The sequence below is a fragment of the Lepisosteus platostomus genome, chromosome 3, assembly GCF_059453375.1.
Source record: "Lepisosteus platostomus isolate fLepPlt1 chromosome 3, fLepPlt1.hap1, whole genome shotgun sequence".
In the NCBI taxonomy this organism is placed as follows: Eukaryota; Metazoa; Chordata; class Actinopteri; order Semionotiformes; family Lepisosteidae; genus Lepisosteus; species Lepisosteus platostomus.
The window spans coordinates 50,347,632-50,362,642 of NC_142613.1; the positions used below are offsets into that span (position 1 = coordinate 50,347,632).

At 51.9% G+C, this 15,011-nt stretch overlaps 1 long non-coding RNA gene across 1 annotated transcript; it reads left to right on the top strand.

Moving 5' to 3' along the window:
- Positions 1-12,072: 12,072 nt before the first annotated feature.
- LOC148675036 (uncharacterized) lies at positions 12,073-14,633 on the top strand. The gene is made up of 4 exons (XR_015935588.1): positions 12,073-12,334; positions 12,437-12,592; positions 13,073-13,218; positions 14,397-14,633. It is a non-coding gene; the product is annotated as an uncharacterized LOC148675036 (long non-coding RNA).
- Positions 14,634-15,011: the final 378 nt, after the last annotated feature.

The window sequence follows — 15,011 nt, forward strand, 5'->3', positions numbered from 1 at the left end:
TGAATGTGATATTATTTCTTTCGAATTTCCTTTACAATGTCTACAGTTCTTGCTAAATCTGCTAGTTTGATGGCATCCAGGAACTTTCCCAGTTTACTTACTTTTTGAATCCAGAAATCTAGATCTTGTTTGGGATGTCCTCTGCTCAACCATTTTGGGACGGGGGACTAGAAAATAATCTGGCTGGATAACTGTGTCCAGACAGCTCAGCTCTCAATCGGGATCACACTGACCCTCATGGGCCCTGCAGACAGTGGCCGTCCAGCACTGTGTTTCTGCAGCCGCCCTGCCGACTAGAGAGAGGAGCTGGACAAGGACAGGCAGGTGGATGGCATGTCTCATTCTTGCGGATGGGGAGCCTGTGTCCAGTTATTTGGTGAGGAGAGGAAAGTGTCCACTGGTGCTGACACCTCCCACTCTGTCTTTCCAGTGGTCCTGTTCCAGCTCTGGTGTTCAATTCTCTGGGTAGAATACAATGCATCCGTCACTTTTTCGGGATTCTCCCAAGAATTTGGTTGATTTGAGAATCTGTACCTGGTCTCTTTTTCTGAGTCTAGGGGAGACACACATATTGCAATAATTGGTTAATTAATTTAAGACCAAAAAGTCATGAAGTGCTCTGAGTTTGTGTTAATTTACTTTGTCCTTGTGTGAATCTGGAATCACAAAGACATCCATATCATGGTGGGACTCAATCATGACTGCTAGTCTGATGAGCATTTTATCAGTTCAGTTATGTCTATTAAACCAGCTTCCAAACATTGCTTGATGGAGAAGCAATATCCTCAAAACGTCTCTGGGAAAACACTGAATGTTCCAAAAAAGATCTTGGGAATACTGGGGAAGATCTCATGAACACCTGAGTTTTCTTCTGAAAAAGAGCAAAACATGAACAGGTGAACAAAGATTTCATGGATTGGAAGCTCAAGATGTTCTGCACCTGGCAGAGAGCGAACCAAACTGAAGAATTAGGAGAAGAAACTGGACCACTAACAGGGCTTCAAAATAAAACATGGAAAACAGGTGATGGACAGACAAGGCAAAGGATAGGTACAGTAGCATCCTGCAGATGTGAGTTCCTTCACTGTCCCTCTCAGAATCTTCTACGGAAGGAAGACCTAATCAGAGAGCTATTCAACCAAGAGCCCATTGGCATCAGTAGTCAATTCCACCCCACAGCACCAATCAGAGACAAACCTGGAACTTTAGAACCACTTAGCAATGCGATAAAAGTCTCATGCAGCAGAAGATGATGGAAATCCCAGTGAAGTTGGGAACTGGTGGACACGACCTACAGTACCTCTACAGCTCAACTTCCCCCTCGGACAGTTCAGGAGTGAAAAGCTACTTCTGAATGATTTCAAGGATGTCTTGGAAATGTCAGGATCAACACTAACCTCTTTACATTATTGGCTTGACAGAGGCATTTGACGCTGGAGCTCTGGAAGATGCTCAATAAGTTTGGACGTCTTGCAAACATTCTTGGTTTCCTCATAATGGAAAGACTCAGTTAGAGGCACACAGATCTGGAAGAAGGGCGTGTTATTGTGCCAAGTCTGATTCCAGTATTTCTGAGTGACGCTCCATTTGAAAACCGACAAGCTCCCTGCTTGAGCGCAGATGGCACACTCAACAGATGACACACTCAACTAAACTGTTTAATCGCCAAGGAGTCCTGTCCAAAACTGAATTCAGGTGTTGACTGGAGTAGGACTTGCACTTAACATTCAGACAACGAAACCTCTCTATCAACAAGCCGCAACGTGCTGCTGTTCTGTGAGTGGACCTGATCTGCTGGTGTGTTAGTGTACTGGATTACTCGTGTGCTGGAGTTCTGGTGTGCTGGTGTGCTGGTATGTTAGTGTACTGGTGTGCTGGAGTGCTGGTGTGTTGTTGTGCTGGAATGCTGGTGTGTCATTGTGCTGATGAGCTGGTGTGCTGGTGTGTTGTTTTGCTGATGAGCTGGTGTGCTGGTGTGTTGGTGTCCTCATGAGCTGGTGTGCTGGTGTGTCGTGCTGATGAGCTGGTGTGCTGGTGTGTCATTGTGCTGATGAGCTGGCGTGCTGGTGTGTTGGTGTCCTGATGAGCTGGTGTGCTGGTGTGTTGGTGTCCTGATGAGCTGGTGTGCTGGTGTGTCGTTGTGCTGATGAGCTGGCGTGCTGGTGTGTTGTTGTGCTGATGAGCTGATGTGCTGGTGTGTCGTTGTGCTGATGAGCTGGCGTGCTGGTGTGTTGGTGTCCTGATGAGCTGGTGTGCTGGTGTGTTGGTGTCCTCCTGAGCTGGTGTGCTGGTGTGTCGTTGTGCTGATGAGCTGGTGTGCTGGTGTGTTGGTGTCCTGATGAGCTGGTGTGCTGGTGTGTCATTGTGCTGATGAGCTGGTGTGCTGGTGTGTTGGTGTCCTGATGAGCTGGTGTGCTGGTGTGTCGTTGTGCTGATGAGCTGGTGTGCTGGTGTGTCGTTGTGCTGATGAGCTGGTGTGCTGCTGTGTTGGTGTCCTCATGAGCTGGTGTGCTGGTGTGTTGGTGTGTCGTTGTGCTGGTGAGCTGGTGTGCTGGTGTGTCGTTGTGCTGATGAGCTGATGAGCTGGTGTGTCGTTGTGCTGATGAGCTGATGAGCTGGTGTGTTGGTGTCCTGATGAGCTGGTGTGCTGGTGTGTCGTTGTGCTGATGAGCTGGTGTGCTGGTGTGTCGTTGTGCTGATGAGCTGGCGTGCTGGTGTGTTGGTGTGCTGATGAGCTGGTGTGCTGGTGTGTTGGTGTCCTGATGAGCTGGTGTGCTGGTGTATCGTTGTGCTGATGAGCTGGTGTGCTGGTGTGTCGTGCTGATGAGCTGGTGTGCTGCTGTGTTGGTGTGTTGATGAGCTGGTGTGCTGGTGTGTCATTGTGCTGATGAGCTGGTGTGCTGGTGTGTTGGTGTCCTGATGAGCTGGTGTGCTGGTGTGTTGGTGTCCTGATGAGCTGGTGTGTCGTTGTGCTGATGAGCTGGTGTGCTGGTGTGTCGTTGTGCTGATGAGCTGGTGTGCTGGTGTGTCATTGTGCTGATGAGCTGGCGTGCTGGTGTGTTGGTGTCCTGATGAGCTGGTGTGCTGGTGTGTCGTTGTGCTGATGAGCTGGCGTGCTGGTGTGTTGGTGTCCTGATGAGCTGGTGTGCTGGTGTGTCGTTGTGCTGACGAGCTGGTGTGCTGGTGTGTCGTTGTGCTGACGAGCTGGTGTGCTGGTGTGTCGTTGTGCTGATGAGCTGGTGTGCTGGTGTGTCGTTGTGCTGATGAGCTGGTGTGTTGGTGTGTCGTTGTGCTGATGAGCTGGTGTGCTGGTGTGTTGGTGTCCTGATGAGCTGGTGTGCTGGTGTGTTGGTGTCCTGATGAGCTGGTGTGCTGGTGTGTTGGTGTCCTGATGAGCTGGTGTGCTGGTGTGTCGTTGTGCTGACGAGCTGGTGTGCTGGTGTGTCGTTGTGCTGATGAGCTGGTGTGCTGGTGTGTTGGTGTCCTGATGAGCTGGTGTGCTGGTGTGTCGTTGTGCTGATGAGCTGGTGTGCTGGTGTGTCGTTGTGCTGATGAGCTGGTGTGCTGGTGTGTTGGTGTCCTGATGAGCTGGTGTGCTGGTGTGTCGTTGTGCTGATGAGCTGGTGTGCTGGTGTGTCGTTGTGCTGATGAGCTGGTGTGCTGGTGTGTTGGTGTCCTGATGAGCTGGTGTGCTGGTGTGTCGTTGTGCTGATGAGCTGGTGTGCTGGTGTGTCGTTGTGCTGACGAGCTGGTGTGCTGGTGTGTCGTTGTGCTGATGAGCTGGTGTGCTGGTGTGTCGTTGTGCTGATGAGCTGGTGTGCTGGTGTGTTGGTGTCCTGATGAGCTGGTGTGCTGGTGTGTCGTTGTGCTGATGAGCTGGTGTGTTGGTGTGTCGTTGTGCTGATGAGCTGGTGTGCTGGTGTGTTGGTGTCCTGATGAGCTGGTGTGCTGGTGTGTTGGTGTCCTGATGAGCTGGTGTGCTGGTGTGTCGTTGTGCTGATGAGCTGGTGTGCTGGTGTGTCGTTGTGCTGACGAGCTGGTGTGCTGGTGTGTCGTTGTGCTGATGAGCTGGTGTGCTGGTGTGTCGTTGTGCTGATGAGCTGGTGTGCTGGTGTGTCGTTGTGCTGATGAGCCGGTGTGCTGGTGTGTCGTTGTGCTGATGAGCTGGTGTGCTGGTGTGTCGTTGTGCTGATGAGCTGGTGTGCTGGTGTGTCGTTGTGCTGACGAGCTGGTGTGCTGGTGTGTCGTTGTGCTGATGAGCTGGTGTGCTGGTGTGTCGTTGTGCTGATGAGCTGGTGTGCTGGTGTGTCGTTGTGCTGATGAGCCGGTGTGCTGGTGTGTCGTTGTGCTGATGAGTTGGTGTGCTGGCTTGTGTGTTCTGGAACTCCAATTGCTGTCCTGCTCATCTCCAGGTGTTGTCTTGAGAAGGAGCTGATCTGATATTCCTCAGCGCTGCTTCACGATAAGGACTAATGAACTATGTAAACACAATATTTTTCTCATTAATAATGCACTGCTGAGATATTGTCACTTGTTCAGGGTTAATTTTATACTTGTTAAAAATGCATAAGTGTCTGATGAAATGCATGCTAATAACTGCTAATCACTTGCTTCTCCCAGCCCTTCATATCTCTTCTGAACACACCAGCGTCCTGTGGACTGATGCATGAACTGATGTCATCTCTCCAGTCTATTGGAGCTGCTGAGCCCAGCCAGGATTTATCTGTGACTGAGACAGGAGCAGCCCCTCCTCCAGGGACAGAGACACCACACACAGAGAGAGGACTATCACCTCTCCCAGAGACAGAGACACCACACACAGAGAGAGGACTATCACCTCTTCCAGAGACAGAGACACCGCACACAGAGAGAGGACTATCACCTCTCCCAGAGACAGAGACACTTCACACAGAGAGAGGACTATCACCTCTCCCAGAGACAGAGACACCGCACACAGAGAGAGGACTATCACCTCTCCCAGAGACAGAGAGACCGCACACAGAGAGAGGACTATCACCTCTCCCAGAGACAGAGACACCACACACAGAGAGAGGACTATCACCTCTCCCAGAGACAGAGACACCGCACACAGAGAGAGGACTATCACCTCTCCCAGAGACAGAGACACCACACACAGAGAGAGGACTATCACCTCTCCCAGAGACAGAGACACCACACACAGAGAGAGGACTATCACCTCTCCCAGAGACAGAAACACCGCACACAGAGAGAGGACTATCACCTCTCCCAGAGACAGAGACACCACACACAGAGAGAGGACTATCACCTCTCCCAGAGACAGAGACACCGCACACAGAGAGAGGACTATCACCTCTCCCAGAGACAGAGACACTACACACAGAGAGAGGACTATCACCTCTCCCAGAGACAGAGACACCACACACAGAGAGAGGACTATCACCTCTCCCAGAGACAGAGACACCGCACACAGAGAGAGGACTATCACCTCTCCCAGAGACAGAGACACTACACACAGAGAGAGGACTATCACCTCTCCCAGAGACAGAGACACCACACACAGAGAGAGGACTATCACCTCTCCCAGAGACAGAGACACCACACACAGAGAGAGGACTATCACCTCTCCCAGAGACAGAGACACCGCACACAGAGAGAGGACTATCCCCTCTCCCAGAGACAGAGAGACCCCACACAGAGAGAGGACTATCACCTCTCCCAGAGACAGAGACACCACACACAGAGAGAGGACTATCACCTCTCCCAGAGACAGAGACACCACACACAGAGAGAGGACTATCACCTCTCCCAGAGACAGAGACACCCCACACAGAGAGAGGACTATCACCTCTCCCAGAGACAGAGACACCACACACAGAGAGAGGACTATCACCTCTCCCAGAGACAGAGACACCACACACAGAGAGAGGACTATCACCTCTCCCAGAGACAGAGACACCGCACACAGAGAGAGGACTATCACCTCTCCCAGAGACAGAGACACCACACACAGAGAGAGGACTATCACCTCTCCCAGAGACAGAGACACTACACACAGAGAGAGGACTATCACCTCTCCCAGAGACAGAGACACCGCACACAGAGAGAGGACTATCACCTCTCCCAGAGACAGAGACACCGCACACAGAGAGAGGACTATCACCTCTCCCAGAGACAGAGACACCGCACACAGAGAGAGGACTATCACCTCTCCCAGAGACAGAGAGACCGCACACAGAGAGAGGACTATCACCTCTCCCAGAGACAGAGACACCGCACACAGAGAGAGGACTATCACCTCTCCCAGAGACAGAAACACCACACACAGAGAGAGGACTATCACCTCTCCCAGAGACAGAGACACCACACACAGAGAGAGGACTATCACCTCTCCCAGAGACAGAGACACCACACACAGAGAGAGGACTATCACCTCTCCCAGAGACAGAGACACCGCACACAGAGAGAGGACTATCACCTCTCCCAGAGACAGAAACACCACACACAGAGAGAGGACTATCACCTCTCCCAGAGACAGAGACACCACACACAGAGAGAGGACTATCACCTCTCCCAGAGACAGAGACACCACACACAGAGAGAGGACTATCACCTCTCCCAGAGACAGAGACACCACACACAGAGAGAGGACTATCACCTCTACCAGAGACAGAGACACCCCACACAGAGAGAGGACTATCACCTCTCCCAGAGACAGAGACACCACACACAGAGAGAGGACTATCATCTCTCCCAGAGACAGAAACACCGCACACAGAGAGAGGACTATCACCTCTCCCAGAGACAGAGACACCGCACACAGAGAGAGGACTATCCCCTCTCCCAGAGACAGAGACACCACACACAGAGAGAGGACTATCACCTCTCCCAGAGACAGAGAGACCGCACACAGAGAGAGGACTATCACCTCTCCCAGAGACAGAGACACCGCACACAGAGAGAGGACTATCACCTCTCCCAGAGACAGAAACACCACACACAGAGAGAGGACTATCACCTCTCCCAGAGACAGAGACACCACACACAGAGAGAGGACTATCACCTCTCCCAGAGACAGAGACACCACACACAGAGAGAGGACTATCACCTCTCCCAGAGACAGAGACACCGCACACAGAGAGAGGACTATCACCTCTCCCAGAGACAGAGACACCACACACAGAGAGAGGACTATCACCTCTCCCAGAGACAGAGACACCACACACAGAGAGAGGACTATCACCTCTCCCAGAGACAGAGACACCACACACAGAGAGAGGACTATCACCTCTCCCAGAGACAGAAACACCACACACAGAGAGAGGACTATCACCTCTCCCAGAGACAGAGACACCACACACAGAGAGAGGACTATCACCTCTCCCAGAGACAGAGACACCACACACAGAGAGAGGACTATCACCTCTCCCAGAGACAGAGACACTACACACAGAGAGAGGACTATCACCTCTCCCAGAGACATAGACACCGCACACAGAGAGAGGACTATCACCTCTCCCAGAGACAGAGACACCACACACAAAGAGAGGACTATCACCTCTACCAGAGACAGAGACACCCCACACAGAGAGAGGACTATCACCTCTCCCAGAGACAGAGACACCACACACAGAGAGAGGACTATCATCTCTCCCAGAGACAGAAACACCGCACACAGAGAGAGGACTATCACCTCTCCCAGAGACAGAGACACCGCACACAGAGAGAGGACTATCCCCTCTCCCAGAGACAGAGACACCACACACAGAGAGAGGACTATCACCTCTCCCAGAGACAGAGAGACCGCACACAGAGAGAGGACTATCACCTCTCCCAGAGACAGAGACACCGCACACAGAGAGAGGACTATCACCTCTCCCAGAGACAGAAACACCACACACAGAGAGAGGACTATCACCTCTCCCAGAGACAGAGACACCACACACAGAGAGAGGACTATCACCTCTCCCAGAGACAGAGACACCACACACAGAGAGAGGACTATCACCTCTCCCAGAGACAGAGACACCGCACACAGAGAGAGGACTATCACCTCTCCCAGAGACAGAAACACCACACACAGAGAGAGGACTATCACCTCTCCCAGAGACAGAGACACCACACACAGAGAGAGGACTATCACCTCTCCCAGAGACAGAGACACCACACACAGAGAGAGGACTATCACCTCTCCCAGAGACAGAGACACCACACACAGAGAGAGGACTATCACCTCTACCAGAGACAGAGACACCCCACACAGAGAGAGGACTATCACCTCTCCCAGAGACAGAGACACCACACACAGAGAGAGGACTATTATCTCTCCCAGAGACAGAAACACCGCACACAGAGAGGACTATCACCTCTCCCAGAGACAGAGACACCACACACAGAGAGAGGACTATCCCCTCTCCCAGAGACAGAGACACCACACACAGAGAGAGGACTATCACCTCTCCCAGAGACAGAGAGACCGCACACAGAGAGAGGACTATCACCTCTCCCAGAGACAGAGACACCGCACACAGAGAGAGGACTATCACCTCTCCCAGAGACAGAGAGACCGCACACAGAGAGAGGACTATCACCTCTCCCAGAGACAGAGACACTACACACAGAGAGAGGACTATCACCTCTCCCAGAGACAGAGACACCACACACAGAGAGAGGACTATCACCTCTCCCAGAGACAGAGAGACCGCACACAGAGAGAGGACTATCACCTCTCCCAGAGACAGAGACACCACACACAGAGAGAGGACTATCACCTCTCCCAGAGACAGAGACACCACACACAAAGAGAGGACTATCACCTCTCCCAGAGACAGAGAGCTGCCTACAGTATGTCAATATTATATAATATGTCTTTGTTGTAAATGTCTGTAACATGTCTGTAGATTTTATTTTACTTCTATTTTTTGTTTTGTTCTATGTTAATTTTATTATTTTTATTTGCTTTGGCAACACTGATTGTACCCATCGGTCATGCTAATAAAGCACCTTGAATTGAATTGAAAATTGACACCACACACAGAGAGAGGACTATCACCTCTCCCAGAGACAGAGACACCACACACAGAGAGAGGACTATCACCTCTCCCAGAGACAGAGAGACCGCACACAGAGAGAGGACTATCACCTCTCCCAGAGACAGAGACACCGCACACAGAGAGAGGACTATCACCTCTCCCAGAGACAGAGACACCGCACACAGAGAGAGGACTATCACCTCTCCCAGAGACAGAGACACTGCACACAGAGAGAGGAGTATCACCTCTCCCAGAGACAGAGACACTACACACAGAGAGAGGACTATCACCTCTCCCAGAGACAGAGACACCACACACAGAGAGAGGACTATCACCTCTCCCAGAGACAGAGACACCACACACAGAGAGAGGACTATCACCTCTCCCAGAGACAGAGACACCACACACAGAGAGAGGACTATCACCTCTCCCAGAGACAGAGACACTACACACAGAGAGAGGACTATCACCTCTCCCAGAGACAGAGACACCACACACAGAGAGAGGACTATCACCTCTCCCAGAGACAGAGACACCACACACAGAGAGAGGACTATCACCTCTCCCAGAGACAGAGACACCACACACAGAGAGAGGACTATCACCTCTCCCAGAGACAGAGACACCACACACAGAGAGAGGACTATCACCTCTCCCAGAGACAGAGACACCACACACAAAGAGAGGACTATCACCTCTCCCAGAGACAGAGACACCACACACAGAGAGAGGACTATCACCTCTCCCAGAGACAGAGACACCGCACACAGAGAGAGGACTATCACCTCTCCCAGAGACAGAGACACCACACACAGAGAGAGGACTATCACCTCTCCCAGAGACAGAGACACCGCACACAGAGAGAGGACTATCACCTCTCCCAGAGACAGAGACACTACACACAGAGAGAGGACTATCACCTCTCCCAGAGACAGAGACACCACACACAGAGAGAGGACTATCACCTCTCCCAGAGACAGAGACACTGCACACAGAGAGAGGACTATCACCTCTCCCAGAGACAGAGACACCGCACACAGAGAGAGGACTATCACCTCTCCCAGAGACAGAGACACTACACACAGAGAGAGGACTATCACCTCTCCCAGAGACAGAGACACCACACACAGAGAGAGGACTATCACCTCTCCCAGAGACAGAGACACCGCACACAGAGAGAGGACTATCACCTCTCCCAGAGACAGAGACACCGCACACAGAGAGAGGACTATCACCTCTCCCAGAGACAGAGACACCGCACACAGAGAGAGGACTATCACCTCTCCCAGAGACAGACACTACACACAGAGAGAGGACTATCACCTCTCCCAGAGACAGAGACACCACACACAGAGAGAGGACTATCACCTCTCCCAGAGACAGAGACACCACACACAGAGAGAGGACTATCACCTCTCCCAGAGACAGAGACACCGCACAGAGAGAGGACTATCACCTCTCCCAGAGACAGAGACACCGCACACAGAGAGAGGACTATCCCCTCTCCCAGAGACAGAGACACCACACACAGAGAGAGGACTATCACCTCTCCCAGAGACAGAGACACCGCACACAGAGAGAGGACTATCACCTCTCCCAGAGACAGAGAGACCGCACACAGAGAGAGGACTATCACCTCTCCCAGAGACAGAGACACCGCACACAGAGAGAGGACTATCACCTCTCCCAGAGACAGAGACACTACACACAGAGAGAGGACTATCACCTCTCCCAGAGACAGAGACACCACACACAGAGAGAGGACTATCACCTCTCCCAGAGACAGAGACACTGCACACAGAGAGAGGACTATCACCTCTCCCAGAGACAGAGACACCACACACAAAGAGAGGACTATCACCTCTCCCAGAGACAGAGACACCACACACAGAGAGAGGACTATCACCTCTCCCAGAGACAGAGACACCACACACAGAGAGAGGACTATCACCTCTCCCAGAGACAGAGAGACCGCACACAGAGAGAGGACTATCCCCTCTCCCAGAGACAGAGAGACCGCACACAGAGAGAGGACTATCACCTCTCCCAGAGACAGAGACACCACACACAGAGAGAGGACTATCACCTCTCCCAGAGACAGAGACACCGCACACAGAGAGAGGACTATCACCTCTCCCAGAGACAGAGACACCGCACACAGAAAGAGGACTATCACCTCTCCCAGAGACAGAGACACCCCACACAGAGAGAGGACTATCACCTCTCCCAGAGACAGAGACACCACACACAGAGAGAGGACTATCACCTCTCCCAGAGACAGAGACACCGCACACAGAGAGAGGACTATCACCTCTCCCAGAGACAGAGACACCGCACACAGAGAGAGGACTATCACCTCTCCCAGAGACAGAGACACCACACACAGAGAGAGGACTATCACCTCTCCCAGAGACAGAGACACCGCACACAGAGAGAGGACTATCACCTCTCCCAGAGACAGAAACACCCCACACAGAGAGAGGACTATCACCTCTCCCAGAGACAGAGAGACCGCACACAGAGAGAGGACTATCACCTCTCCCAGAGACAGAGACACCACACACAGAGAGAGGACTATCACCTCTCCCAGAGACAGAGACACCGCACACAGAGAGAGGACTATCACCTCTCCCAGAGACAGAGAGACCGCACACAGAGAGAGGACTATCACTTCTCCCAGAGACAGAGACACCACACACAGAGAGAGGACTATCACCTCTCCCAGAGACAGAGAGACCGCACACAGAGAGAGGACTATCACCTCTCCCAGAGACAGAGACACCGCACACAGAGAGACACCCCCCCTCCTCAGAAAGGGTCCTAGGGTCCCAGTGTTGCAGTCTTGATGTCTTCACAGACTCGCCTGCCCTCCAGTCAGCCCTTTTACTGCCTGCAAGAACGCAGCTCTGTGAGCTTGCCTTGTGTTCTTGTTGTCACTGCATCATATATCATATGAGGGTAGAAAGAGAGGTGTTTGGAAAGGCACACTATAATTAGGAAATAATAAGAAAATATATGAAAAGAACAAAAAAAAAAGAATTGAAAGATGTTTGCTTTTATCATCCCTGTCAGCCCACACAGAAGGACAGGTAATATGAGTGGTACGGTGAAGGATTGTCAAGGTTTTGAAGTCTCATTGATAGCGCTGCCATCCCTGCAGCTCCGAGCTCGTCTGTGCAGCGGAGAGTGACAGTCCCGCCAGCCCACTCACGACTGCACACTGCCGCAGGATTCAGACAGCTCTGCCCTGACCCCACCCTGACCAGCGAGTGGCTGGCACAGGGGGCAAGAGCTCGGCACAGCAGACACGCACCTGGTAGAAGGTGGGCACATATTTAGCACAGGGGATCAGGCCTGGTAATGGTGGTAATAATAATAATAATAAATCCTTACACTTATATAGTGCTTTTCTGGACTCTTTACAGGTAATGGGGACTCCCCTCCACCGCCACCAGTGTGCAGCCCCCACCTGGATGATGTGACGGCACCCATAGTGCTCCAGTGCACTCCCCACACACCAGCTCTCAGTGGGGAGGAGAACAGAGTGATGAAACCAGTTCTGAGATGGGGGTTATTAAGAGGTAATGGCCAGGGGAAAATTCGGCCAGGATGCCGGGGTTACACCCCTACTCTTTTTGAGAAACGCCCTGGGATTTTTAATGACCACAGAGAGTCAGGACCTCGGTTTTACATCTCATCTGAAGGAGGGCACCTTTTCACAGTATAATGTCCCCGTCACTATACTGGGGCATTAGGGCCCACACTGACCGCAGGGTGAGCGCCCCCTACTGGTCTGACTACCCACTAGCCTGACACGGAGGGCACACGCACAGAGCAACGAAACACAATTCTCAGCCCTGCGCTGCTGCCTGGGCTCACGGCTGGTCCCTCCCTGCCGCTGCGAGAGGCTCAGGCTGAGGAAGCTGCCCTGGACCCAGAGACAGGGCTCAAGGATTAGCTGTAATCTGGGCCTGCAGCCGTTTCAACAGTTTAACCCCGTTCGACATCCCTGAAGACTCGAGTTTCCTTGTGGAAAATTAATCCAGGATTTCATATTTTAGAATGTACTGCGGAAGCAGAAGTGGCGCCTGCACGTGTAATCCAGAAGGAGAAAGTAAATTCAATATTAAAGCTCTCCTGGTTGGAGACCGCAGGAAACAGCTGGGGAGGGATTCGGGAGGCCAGCTGCAGGAACAGGACGGCTCAGGTGGGCTAGGCTGACCTGCAGAATGTTCGCCTCTTGTAATAACAACATCATAATAAACAATTGCAGGAATGTACATATACACGGCCGTTCAGTATGGACAACCTCATGCTGCTTTTGTTATCTAGAAAATGTCAAACAACCACTCTTATTTTTCACTGTCAGTTCCCAGTGGGAGCAGTGGGAGTCTGACACCCCGTTCCCAGTCAGTTCCCAGTGGGAGCAGTGTGAGTCTCACAGCCCATTCACAGTCAGTTCCCAGTGGGAGCAGTGTGAGTCTCACAGCCCATTCCCAGTCAGTTCCCAGTGGAAGCAGTGTGGGTCTCACATCCCATTCCCAGTCAGTTCCCAATGGGAGCAGTGTGAGTCTCACAGCCCATTCCCAGTCAGTTCCCAGTGGGAGCAGTGTGGGTCTGACACCCCATTCCCAATCAGTTCCCAGTGGGAGCAGTATGGGTCTGACACCCCATTCCCAGTCAGTTCCCAGTGGAAGCAGTGTGGGTCTCACATCCCATTCCCAGTCAGTTCCCAGTGGAAGCAGTGTGGGTCTTACATCCCATTCCCAGTCAGTTCCCAGTGGAAGCAGTGTGGGTCTTACATCCCATTCCCAGTCAGTTCCCAGTGGAAGCGGTGTGGGTCTCACAGCCCATTCCCAGTCAGTTCCCAGTGGGAGCAGTGTGGGTCTCACAGCCCATTCCCAGTCAGTTCCCAGTGGGAGCAGTGTGGGTCTGACACCCCAAACCCACTGAATTCCCAGTGGGAGCAGCACAATGCTTGCATGCCCTGCGAGGCTGACACACACCCCTCCTGTCCTGCAGCAGACAGGACTGCTCCACGGTCACTGGAGTCTCACCACCCTGGACACACTGCATGGGCCTGTCACAGCAGTGCTCACTACCTCCCTGCCCAACGCAGCAGAGCAACACATACAGCATCTCTCCTGGCCTCCTGAGCCAGTGGACACGATCTTGAGAATCATTTCAGCTAATTACCCTAAAACAGTTTCTAAAGGAGAGTCGTGCCTCTGCTTCACTACCGCCAGGCGATCGGGCAGAGGGCTCCTCTCTTCAAAGGGAGACTGTGTAGGCAGATCAGGCAGTGTTTGAAAACTGCGAGATGGCACAAGTCAAGAGAACATGATAATTAATGAATTAGTTAGCTAATGAATACATCTCCAACAGCGTACTGCGGGGAAATGGTGCTAGGAGCAATCAGGATACCCGTGTGTGCTGATCCAGTCTGGACTGCGGGATCAGGAGCAGCAGGCAGGGGTCGTGGCCTTTGTGTCAGTGGGGATCGCTGGCACCAGTCAAGAAGACGATAGCAGTAATGATCCTGAGTGATGTTTTAAACATCTGAAGAGTGAAATTGCTGCAGCATCTACAAGCGATATGTCTTCCAAAACAAACTTATTTTTTCATCAGTAAGAGTACCTTCTCAGCAAAAGCCTTAGAGGTTACACATATACACACACATCATTCTGTGTGGTGTTGCTGTTAATTACTTGTTGCAGCTGAAGCTCTTTCTTGTCTGTTCCTGTGCTTTGGCAAGATGGTAACTGATCTGTAAAGCCAATATTGTTCTTTGCAATGAATTGAATTGACTTTGAATGGAATGGAATCACATCAAATCAAATCAAATTCACATCAATTTAGTTCAGTTGAACTTAGTTTAGCTCTGACTCTCCGGGTCCAGGAGAACAGAGAGCTCCTTACCTCAACCCTGACTCTCCAGCTCCAGGAGGAGAGAGCTCCTCAGCTCAGCTCTAACTCTCCAGCTCCTGGAGGAGAGAGCTC